A 12,133-nucleotide genomic window follows, 5' to 3' on the forward strand; every position below is an offset into this window, starting at 1 on the left:
TTGTAAGAGGTTACTCGATGGCTTTGTTGAATGATGAATAATTGATGATGACATTTAGGCTGCTGTTGACAAACAGCCTACATTGTCCCTTGGCTGTTTCTCATTGCTTTGACTTGAGTATAGGTGGCCTTTCAGTTTTGCTTCCCTAGACTGCCTTTTCAGAGGTAGAGCAAAATAGAGCTAAAATTTGTTCCAAAATATGGCCCATAAGCACCCCAGAATAAATAACCAGGTCTGAATTATGACGGCTTATCTGTCTCCTACCATTCACTTCTGGAGTTTAGTCTGAAGGGATGGAGGCTGGTCCTCTGGCTGAGAGGTAGACAGCAGCAAGGTACATGGACCCACGTGGCTCACGCTGATGTATGTCCTACCCATATGTGTGTCTGCTATGGCAGCAGAAAGTTACATGTTGCTGATAATATATTCTTACAAGCAGATAATGCAGGATCAAGTTGCCAGAATTTGGGGGGACCCGGATTTGAAACTGAGAGCTCATCTCTCAGAAGGCCCATATTCCATCTCATGGGCTTTGAGTAAGGTCCAAGGTTCCTGGTCTGCTGCTTACGGTATATTCCTGCATTTCTAATCTCACAACCAGTACCTGATACACAGTAGAGGTTTAACGAAGAACATTACTTTTGTTACTGCTAAAGCTGTTATTTCTACTGTTACTGATTCTGTTTAGCTCAGAGTGCTCCTCTTTGAAGATGACCTTTTCTCCCAGGTCCTTTCCCTTCCCTCCCATCTTTTCTTCTACATTCTTCTGTTTTTGTTTTTGCATCCCATTCTCCACCTGTGACTGACTGTGAACTCCTTGATGACAGGAATACAGTTTGTTAAACTGTGTATCTCAACTCCTACTACACACAGAACACAGATGGATTTCATAGATGTAATGCTGAGATGAGAGAAGCCAGACCCAAAAGTACACACTTTTTTTTGAAGTTCAAAAACAGGCAAAACTCATCTGTGGTTCAGAGGTCAGAATAGTGGTTATCTTGCGGGAAGATGCCTTATTAACTGGAAAGGCACCCGAGCTAGCCTTTGTATACTAGAAATGTTTGAAATCTTATCTCAGAGCCACTACCACAGGTTTGTGTATGTTTAAAAACAAGTCTTTGATTTGTACACTTAATATTTGTGTACTTTGTGTGTAACTCAAAAAAATTTTTGAAGAGATTTTCCAGCCTGTGGTGCTTCTTTGGCAGTTAGTAATCACTCAGTAAAAGATGGGATATTGAGCAGATATTACAGTGAAGGAAGTGGTCAATCTTGATCACCCTGTGACTAAGGCCAAATTTTAAGGAACAGGTAACATACATTTTGAAAAACATGGTGTACATAGTTCATAATTAGAGTTCACACTGTTATTCACAACACTGCTGGAATCTTCACCTGGCTGTTTCAGAAAATTCAGTAAATGGGGATGGCAGGACTTGTTGTTTAGAACGGTTTATGCGGGTGGTATGGCAGGGAACAAAGGAGAGAGAAGGATACAGTTCCATCAGATTGGTGGAAAACGTCATTTTTAACTGAGTCTCTATTGCTTCTACCTTCCTCTTTTCCCCTCCTCCCTTTGTCTTTTATGAATTTTGCTTTGAGATGAAATCTGCAAGTCTCATAGATGCTGCCGACACTTGTGTGGCAATTCTAGCAGATGGTATTTGAATCTTGGGTGTTCTGTGAAAAATGAAAAGACCAAACACATGAACAAATAAATGAAGGTTGAATTAATCTTTATAATTAAATGGAATATTACCCTGCGATGACTGATTTTTGCTTTCAAACTAGATTGCATGCTAATTTTTCAGTGAACTGTAATTGTATTTACGTGGCTTTTTAGATGCCTCAGAGTACTTAAAAATAGATTTTACCAAATTACTCAGAGAAAAGTTACTAGAACTTTTAATCTAAACATCTCTGAGGTATGGGGATATATTTGCATCATGACTTATAGTTCCAGAGCACCTTGCTGTTGTTGGTTAATTCTGTGTCTCTATCTTCCTGGGATTTAGGTGGCATTAGCCAGAAATTAGGTTGAACTGCAAGTACCTGAGACACATTAAACAATTGGTGGGAGAGCAGATCATGGGGTTTTCTCCATAAAGTATCCCTAATGGCATAATAGTGGTGACTATTAATGAAATGCCAAAGGAATATGGAAGCAGTGGATGAGCCCTCTTCTTATGAATGGATAATACAATGTCAGGAGTTCTCCGAAGTGGGTCCAGATACCTTGACAAGTACCACAATCGACATCAGAGAATGTCTCAAACTTGAGCATGCATGAGAATCCTTACAGCAGTGGTTCTTAACCCAGGGTGATATTGTACCCCCAGGGGGATATTTGGCAGGGTCTGGAGACATTTTTGGTCACAACTGGCAGGAGGGAAGAGTAGACTGGCATCTAGTGGGTAGAGGCCAAAGATGCTGCTGTGCATCCTAGAGCTGCACAGAACAGACCCCTCACAAATGAGAGGAATTCCGCCTAAATGTCAGTAGTGCCGAGACTGAGAAACCCTGCCTTATGGTAAGGTTTATTACAGTGCACATTCCTCAATTGCAATGCAGTCATTCTGATTTAGTAGGTGTGTGGAGGGTCCATGAATTTTCATTTTTAATGAGCTCTCAAGTGATGCTGATGCTGTTGGTTCAAGGACAGAGCTTTGAGAAGTCTTGTACTAGAAGACTCCAGTGTCAAAGGAACAAGTAGTATGTGTGGGAATTGGCTCTACAGCATCCCCCTTTTAGGAAAACTATGACATTTTACATTTACCTAATTTAATAATTCAGTGAAGTTATCTTGTTTCATCACTCTCCTACGTTATGAGGGAAGTAGTTTGAAGTTTTTTTAGTCTAGTAAAGAATTGTTTGCGTCAGAGGTAGACCTCAGTGGAAAGAATGAGGACAATTCTTGTTCAGTTGGACTGTTGGTGAGAGAAGGGATATGTTATTTAAGTTAATCTCCAACTTGCCTCCTGCTTAAGTAAGTAATTTAACAATTAGAGGAGGATTAAATAGCTGATTAAATTCATCTGAGAAATGTTAGGTGTTAGGGAGTAGGTGTTAAAAAAGGCAGCCTCTTTTTTGGTCGGGATGGGGGGGTTGATTGAACTCCAAGTGATTGAACACAGGACCTTGTGCATGCAAGCATGCACTCTACCACAGAGCTATATATACCCACCCCCCTGGGGACTGTGTGTAAAATGTGCATTTCTAAACCCTTTGAATCTTGACATTTGAAAATGATTTTTAATAATTTGTGTGCTTTTTTTCTTTTTCCCCCAAAGGTGCATTGATTTTTCCATGGTATTAATTCCCCATTCTGGTTAATATTTGTATGCTGATTCTGCTTTAAAATTCAGGTATTTACCTCAACAAAACATGAAGCATGATTACACGTTTAATCACATTTATATTTTGATGAAACTGCCCCAAAAGATTAGCCTTTGTCCCTTATTTTTCCCTTGCCATCTTTACTATTAGTTTTGAAAAATTTGGAAACTTGTTAGGTAGAAGAGATGTTGGCAGACTTTTTCTGCAAAGAGCCAAATGGTAAATATTTGAGGCTTTGGGCACCTTGTGGTGTCTGTTGCAGCTACTCCACTCTGCAGCTATAGCGTGGAAGTGGCCCTAGACAATACATAGGTGAATGAACGTGGTGGTTGTTGGAGAGGAAAAAGTTCTCCTCTACTACCCTTTGAGGTTCAGTGTTCGGGGAGTCTGCAAATGAAACTGACAGAAGATGGATTAGCAAGAGAAAAGACAAAGTTTATTCCCTTAGATATGTGGGAGCTCAAAGAAAATGCCGCTCAAAGAAGCACTGAGAATTTGGGCCTCATATACTATCGTTTTTTTAAAAAACATTTTTCTTCTTTATTGAAGAATAGTTGATTCACAATATTGTATATCAGGTGTACAACACAATGGTTCACAATTTTTAAAAACTATACTCTATAGTTATTATAAAATATTGGCTATATTCCCTGTACAATATATCCTTGTAGCTTATTTATTTTATACATAGTACTTATATACCATCTTAAAAAGGGGAGGGAATTAGGATTTCCAGGGACAGTACATGGTGGGAAATGACTGAGAAATATATGGGGGAAACCAACAGAAGGTAAGATTTGTTTTAGTAAGGTCTGTTTATGCAATTTCTCATCCTGGCGCTGACTTCTCATCTCTGGTGGTAGGAGTCATTATGTTCCCCTGGTATGGGAAGCCTCCCTTAACAGGGATTTATGACTGGAATTCTTTTAGAAAATCTGCTTTTAGGCAGATAAGGGGAGGGCAGAGTATATCTGTTGAGTCTCCAATGCCTTCAGCTCAAAGTAATTCTCATGGTGCAGTGGGATATTCTGGATCCCTTTATCATGTTCCAAAAAGTGTTTTTTTTTTTTTTTTTTACAAAAACAGGTGATGGTCTAGTTTTGGCCTGTGGGCTGGGCTGTTGCTTGCTGACCCCTGATATAGAGCCCTTGTGTGGAACAGAGGAAAATACCATTTACTTTGGCCCATATCAAAGCCTAACTATAATACAAGATTGTTCCAGCTCTTGGGCTTTTATTATCTTGACTGTGTCTGGACAAATGGATTTGGTTAATTGAGGCTTAGGAGATTTATCTGAGCAGGTCTAGCAGCTGTTCTGTTTGGGCAAATTTTGTGAGCAGTTTTCTACATGTAATTGAAAGTAATAAAAAGACATTGATTTTTAAAAAATTATATGATCTGGCTACTCTCCTATTCAGCTTTAAAGGGAATACATGAGAGTTGCCATTATTTTTAAGATAATACTGCCCGTAACCCTCAGAGAGATGTGTTGTTTTATGGATTAATCATAGGATGGTTTTGGGTTCTTAAGTCTGCTACTCCCTGCTCCATCTATCTACAAAGAAGACCCATATGTTGCCTTTTTTTTTTTTATAACTTTGCTGAGTGGAGCGTTCACCCAAATGGGAGGCTTATCACAAAGATACCAGGGAAATAATTAGTGCTGGTATGGCTAAATTATGATTTACCTGTGCTGGAGGAGTTTCCTTTTTCAGACTGGAAAAACTGCCCACCTTCAAGATACGTGGAGTAGGTGTTTTCAGGAGAGAGGATGGATGGATGGAGCTTCTTTGTAATTCGGAACGTACCTTTTTAGAATGTTGTTCATATCTCCGTGTGGGAGAGAAATGGGGATCGTCTGCTATACTGGGACATTATTCACGCAGGGTTAAGGATGGAAGACCTGAAATCTGAGCATTCCTGTCTTCCAGCTCTTGAAAAATCAGAACTGTGACTTGCACTTATAAAGCCCTCTGATTCATGGGGGCACTTATCTTTTTTCCACCCAAGCATGATGCATGAGCCTACAAACCACACCCAAAAGCAATTTGCAGAATTGAAGTTTTTGAAGACGCATAATAAATCACTGCCATCCTTATCAAGCAGATAAAATGTGATTTGTCAGATAACTGTGTTGTTATTATTTGTGGAATCCAGAAAGCCCCCAAAGATATTAAAGCCTGTTCCCCAGGCTAATTTTCATCAATACCATTAGCTCTGCTTAGGGTAATATCTTCAGCCAAGGCATCTATACTAGTCAGTCATTTATTTGGCATTATGGAAATTGCTATTGTTTTGAAGGATAGTGTAATTCATGCACAGTCTCCTGAACTTTCAGGTGCTTAAACCTCAGGATTTTGATTGATGTTTAATAGTTATTGTAGAACTCATCAGAGAAAATGAGACCTTGGCGTGGTTAAGCCTGACTGAAGCTTTCAAAGCCATTGCAAGTGTAAGAAAGTTGTGCTGTAAATTTCTTGTAAAAGAGCAGTTGATCATCAGTTGTTCTATTTTTTTATGTTAAACTGGTAAAAAAGAAAAAAATATGCTAAGTGACTTACCTATGTAGAGGAAACACAAAGCAGTTTAATTAAGTGATTAAAGCGATCCCTTTGATGTAATAAATGCAAAACATTAGCGAATTTACCTGACTCTCCTAAATGGCCAAGTCAGTGGGGATTAAAACAACTGAGCTTTCTGTCTCGATTTCTGCTGATCAGCTTAATACTAAGTGGCTTTGGAAATTCCGGAGTAAAGCAGTCAACCTAACCAAACTTTATATCAGTTTGGTCATCTGTGTAAAAATTATACATTGTTTAAGTGCTCATAGCCAAATCAAGCAGAACTATAGTTGGTTCTGTTCTTCCCACCAGCACTATCAGGTTGTAGTATACCTTGTGGAAAATTCTGGGAAGAAGGGGTGACTTGGGAGTTTAAATCCTGTTGTGTTTTCAGTGTTCTTTGTTTTTCTGATTTCATTTGTGATAGCTTTTCTCTCTTTCTCTCTCACTTTCTCTCTCTCTTTCTCTCTCTTGGTAATAATCTTTGCCTTATGAACTGTCTGTTGTCTCTACAGAAATTAATTGTGATTTTTTAAGTTCTAGCCCTAAGACTTTAAGGCAAGGAATAAACTCCCAAGCAACTAAGATTTGTTGTGTATACATATACACGTTAGTAATAGCAAAGAGCAAAACAAAAACAAAAAACTTAATAGCTAAGCCATGCACACACACGCACACACCCCATCCCATTCAGGGTGGGTCAATTTGACAAGCATTGTTGAGCACTTACTGTGTACTAGGCCTTGTGCTATTAATTGAGGCAACTCAATGAACAATCTACCCTCATTGAATTATCTGCCTCAGCCCAGCAAACTATGGCTTTTGGGCCATATTCAGCATGCCACCTGTTTTTGTACAGTCCACAAAGGTAAGAATGAATTTTACATTTTTAAATGGTTTTAAAAAGTCAAAAAAAAAAAGAGAACAATATATCATGTTACATAAAAATGACAGGAGATTCAAATTTCAGTAGTGTCTATAAATAAAGTTTTATTGGCACACAGCCATTCATTTATGCGTTGTCCACGGCTGCTTTCCCAGGTACAAGGCAGAGTTGAATACTTTTGACAGAGACCATATGGCCTGCAAAGCTGGAAATATTTACCATCTGGCCCTTTACAGAAAAAGTTTATTAACCCCTGATCTAGGTAATCCGAATTATCTTTTCCCAATTCCTTTGTTATCCAAATACTTTTTTCAACTCTCTATTTCACTAAATTAGTATTAGAAGCAATTTTATTCACGTTTTACAGATGAGGAAACTGAGGAACAGAGAGGTTCAGATAATTAAGGTATCACTGATACTTTGTAGTAGCGATCATGGCAAGTTGTCATAGAATGTTTTTCCTCAGTTTTTCAGTACAGATACAATGAAGCTATGGATTGTCTTATATATTTTTATATTCCTTTTGCACTGAGGGGAGTTCTGAGCCTAGAGGGCATTCTCAATAAGTATTCATTAACTGAAATAACTTATATTAAAAATATAGTTTGAGGGGGAAAACTGGCAACAATACAATAATTGTAGGGACTGCAATGCTTTCAACAAAGAGATCATCTAGACAGAAGATCAATGAGGAAACACTGGACTTGAACCATACTTTAGACCAAATGGACCTAATAGATGTATATAGAGCATTCCATCCAACAGCAGAAGACAGATATATATGTGTGTGTGTGTGTATTTTTTTTTTTTTAGTTGCCATCAAGAATCAGTTCTAATGGATTTTAAACGTTGCTCCATTTTCCAAAAAGTTCGCTAGGTTCTCACAAAATCTCTTTTCTCCCCCATTTTTTTCTCTTCTGGTAAGATTGGTTTATATGGATGTGTGCCTTGATGGGAGCAGAACTGAATGATGTTCTTGGTCGTATGTTAGACTATAACCTTTTATATTTTCTGTTAGTATTGTTGACATTGATCAGAATGGGTTTACCATGGGTGTTCCATGTGGGGAACACAATGATGATTAAGTGGAATAGATCATTAGCTTGATTTGAGTAGTATCAGAAAGAAGGTTGTCTCAGCTAAAGAAACCTCCTTTATAATGTGATTTATTCCTTTGGTTAATGAACTACTCTTTTAAATATAGATATCTCTCCAGGTTAATACATTAGATTGCTATTAGTCACTCACATTTCATTATAAATTAGTTTGAGGTCCCAGTGACAGATAATGAGTTAGCTGCTTTGAGGGAATAACAGTTTTAATGGGGTGAGGAGGGAAGAGGGAGGGAGCACAGTGTATTACCAAGGAAAGGCCAGTTTGAGTATGATCAGAGAGCAAGTGGTGTGAACGCACAAGGCCTGCTAGGTGTTGGGAGGAATGGATATAGGAAAGAGAAAGGAGGGAAACACAGAATCCAAGATGGTGAGTGCTGAAGGAAACCTTTTCTTTGATCTTTTCTAGAATTAGCTTTTGTAGTGTTTCTTGTGTTTATTTTCTGAGGTGTGCAAGTAGTGGCCCTCAAAAGAATCCTCAGACTTTTAGGGAGACATGAAGAACCTGAATTCTCCTGGCTCATGCTTAGAGTCTGGCTTCACTCGTGAAATCTTCCACCATGCTTCAGGAATCTCATGGGTATATCTGTCTCTTCATTGATCACAGGGTTGCTTCAACACCTTTCTCCCTCACCACACGGTGTGGCCCCCTGAAACTGCACCTGTGGCTAAAGAGAGTGACATTATTCCCCAAGAGAGTTCAAGTATTTGGTTAAGGATATAACCTGGCCTCGGCTCCCCTGAAAAACCCTCCAAACTGGTACACAACAGTGTTATTCTAGATCCTTAGAAGAAGTCATGTTCCTACTTTCTCTGGGTAATCTATGGCCAACATTTATTCATCATGTACTCTGGACCAAGGCATACAAAAGTGCTTTGTGTGCAGTGTCATCCTGAATCCTTGCAGACAACCCAGTGAAGTGTAGGTACTGTTTGTTTGTTTTTTTTCTCAAGCTACTTCTGATGAAAAGAAGAGCATGTTAGGATCACATTCTGCTGCAGCTAGTGGAAAACATGACATATAAGGCCTCAAACAAATAGGGGTTTATTTTCCTCATGTCACGGAGTGGGAGGGAAGGCAGTTCATGCCTGATACGGTGGGCTCCAGATGTCACTGACTCTTCATTCCACCATCTTTAGCATGTAGATTGCTTCTTCCTGTTAGTTGCCTGTGGTTGCAGGATGACTTCCCTACCTCTGGCATTGCATCAGCATTGCAGGAAGGAAGAAAGAGGAAAGGCTAAAGCAGTGTTCCTACCCAGTGGTCAATTTTGCCCCTAGGAGACATTTGGCAATGTCTGAAGACATTTTTGGTTGTCACGACTTGCTGGGAGGTATTGCTACTGACATTTAGTGTGTAGAAGCCAAAGATGCTGCTAAACATCCTATGGTCTACAGGACAGCTCCCACAACAATTATTATCTGGGCCAAAATGTCAGTAGTACTAAGGCTGAGAAACCCTGGACTGAAGGCAGAGAGCATGTGCCCGCTGAGTCTTCGTCTTTTAAAATGGATTCCTGAGAGTGCATTAAGGACTCTGAGTTACATGTCATTGTCCGAAATCTCATCCCATAGCTAACTCGAACTGTAAAGGAAGCTGGGGGATGCAGCTATTTTTTGTTGGGTCCGTTGTCATCCTGAGCAGGATTGGGGTCTGAGAGTAAGGGAGGGAAAGGAGGGTGGATATTGGGTAGATAATAGGCAGTATTTACTTCAGAGGGGTTAAGTATTTTGCTCAGGGTCTCGCGAGTAGTTGAGATCATTTGAGCTTCCTCTGTTGAGGAGGGATGTCCAATTGTCATGTGCAGCCCTTTCTAGAGGTCTTTGTGAATAAGGGATAGAAATGCATACACTAGTTATGGAAAACTCTGGAGGTTTTGATCACCTACAAGCAGCCTAGGAAATATTTCAGGAGATAACATGCAGTCTTTTATCCATTTATTCCACTGTTCTCTCAGTATTTGCAGTGGGACGTGCCTTGCCTTCTTGTTATGTAACCCAAGGAGTAATTGATTTCAGGCCTGCCCTTCATAAGCCATCGTACTATTGGTGCTTCATTTCTTCCATTCTGAAAAAAATTAAAAAGTGGTGTGATCGTTATTTGCTTTAAAGGGTATATCAGAGTTCATTTGGGAAAATGGTCACCCTTCTCAGTGTGTCAAGCAGATGAATGTTTAACGTGGGGATGTGGAGGCTTGTGCATCATTAGGAGGGCTGGGGAGTGGAGGGCAGAGCCTGCCAGTGATCTCTAATGCTCCCACATGAAAGGGGTCTTCTCAGGAGAACCTGAGAAGCTGCTGCCAAAGCACTCTGCTCGGCAGACGCCCCGGTGCCTGCCCACAGCTTCCAACAGCGAGTGAGTCCATGGTGTCTCCTCCTCTTCCACCTTTCCAGTCTCCTGGCGGCGCTTCTCCTGGGCAGAATCTAGCCTGGAGCCATGTCCTGTGGGGTTTTGGGAGATGTAGTTCGGAAGCTTCTCAGGGAAGAATGTAGAATGAGGTGAGTGGGGAGATGTGAAGTGACAACAGACTGTCTGGCAGAAGGAACACTTGAGTTGGAACACAGGCATGTGTACGTATGTACACAGCACACTTTTGGGGAAGAAGGGCATTCTTTTCAGATGTTGGCAATGTTGCTACTAGCATTATTACCTTATTCTGTCTTTGTGTTTTTAGGAGATGAGTAGAGATTCTTTGTACCTCTGTTCTGGCTCTCTTCAAGTCATGTTGTTGCTAAATCAATAATAAAACAGGATTCAATGACCTGCATCTATAGTGCAGAAGGTAATATATTCTGTGAAGCTCCACAGTGCAGTGGGGGTCCCAGAGCGTGAGGTTTGAAAAACAATGCATAATTTACCACCATGCCCTGGAAAGAACAGTGTTTGGAAAATAGTTATGGATGACTCAGCTTACATATTTCTTCATTTTTTAAAACTATCTGGAGCTCTTTACTTGTTATAGTTATGTGTATGACTTGTGTTGAGCTGAGGAAGTATAGTGAGGAATTAAATACTATGAGGGAAGTAATAGAACAGTCTCAGAACAAGGTAACATATAGACACATGGTGTATTGTTTGCTGTTGGGGGAGAGTTGTAACCTCTAGTTACCTGCTATCTGGGTCACATCAGGCTTTCAGTGTAATCCACAGGGTTGGAAGGCAGAAGTTGATCTGTTCTATATTTGAGTCTGTGGAACAGCAAAACCCATTATGACTGTGTCCTACGGCACTTGTAAAATCCTCTCTGAGTCTTGAGTTTCAACTTTCTGCTGATATTTAATATTTGAATTATCTCAAGGAAGATAAGGAAAGCATACCATCTTATTCTATTTGTTTCTTGAGTGAGGAAAGTTGAAAGGGACTAAAGGGGGAAAAAACCCATTATTAAGAGCAGTGTGCGAAGGTCACTGGTTTTGCTTTGGTAGAATGAAAGCAATGTGTTTGAGGTTGCCTGGTGTCTTATGTTTGGTCTTCTGGAGGCAAAGTTAGAGATGAGTATTCATGTGCAAGTGATTTGTGATTTATTCAGCAAGTGCTCCCAAGAGAAGCTAGCAAAGGAATAGAGGAAGCCAGAGAGGGAAGGGTGAGAGACAGGCCAGGGTGCCATTTCAGGGGAAGTCTCAGTTAGCCTGATCCCATGGGGAAGTCTGGAGTGCAAATTATACCTCATAGTTTGTCCTGAATTGAAGCAAAGGAGCTGGACTTTCATATTCCTGCTACAGTCAGTCATTGGCTGAGGGATGCTGGGTTGGCAGTGGGGAGGGGGCCCAAGGTGGATAGACTCGCAGGAAGTAACTGTTTGGAGTGCCAGCAAGGTATCCTTATAGCCCTGGGGAGGCCTTCAGAGTCTCAGGTGCTGGCCATTAGAAAAGAAAAAGAACAGGGGTGCTGGGGAGGGATAACAGGGATCCCAGGGGACCTGGGCAGAGCTCCGCCCTGTACCCTTTGAGTAGGCTATTCTTTTGTTTTTGTGAAACCCAGCATCTGCGGAGAGGAGAGAGACAAATTTTCACCTGAAACTGTAACATTTCTCAAGAGCAAGGGTCGGCAGACCCTTTCTGTAAAGGGCCAGAGAGTAAATATTTAAGCTTCGTGGGCCTTAGGGTTTCTGTCCCAACTCCTCAGTTCTGCTGTTGTAGCGCAGAAGCAGCCATGGATTCCATGTAAATAAGTGGGCATGGCTGAGAGCCAGTGAAACTTTATAGAAACAGATGGAGGGGGGAGGGGGCAGAGA

General features: G+C 40.6%; 1 protein-coding gene across 1 annotated transcript in view; it reads left to right on the plus strand.

Annotated features, from left to right (window-relative positions):
- PHEX (phosphate regulating endopeptidase X-linked) overlaps positions 1-12,133 on the plus strand; it is a 168,456-nt gene that overhangs the window by 95,809 nt on the left and 60,514 nt on the right. The gene's annotated exons all lie outside the window — the stretch shown is intronic.

Source organism: Vicugna pacos, chromosome X (assembly GCF_048564905.1).
Source record: "Vicugna pacos chromosome X, VicPac4, whole genome shotgun sequence".
In the NCBI taxonomy this organism is placed as follows: Eukaryota; Metazoa; Chordata; class Mammalia; order Artiodactyla; family Camelidae; genus Vicugna; species Vicugna pacos.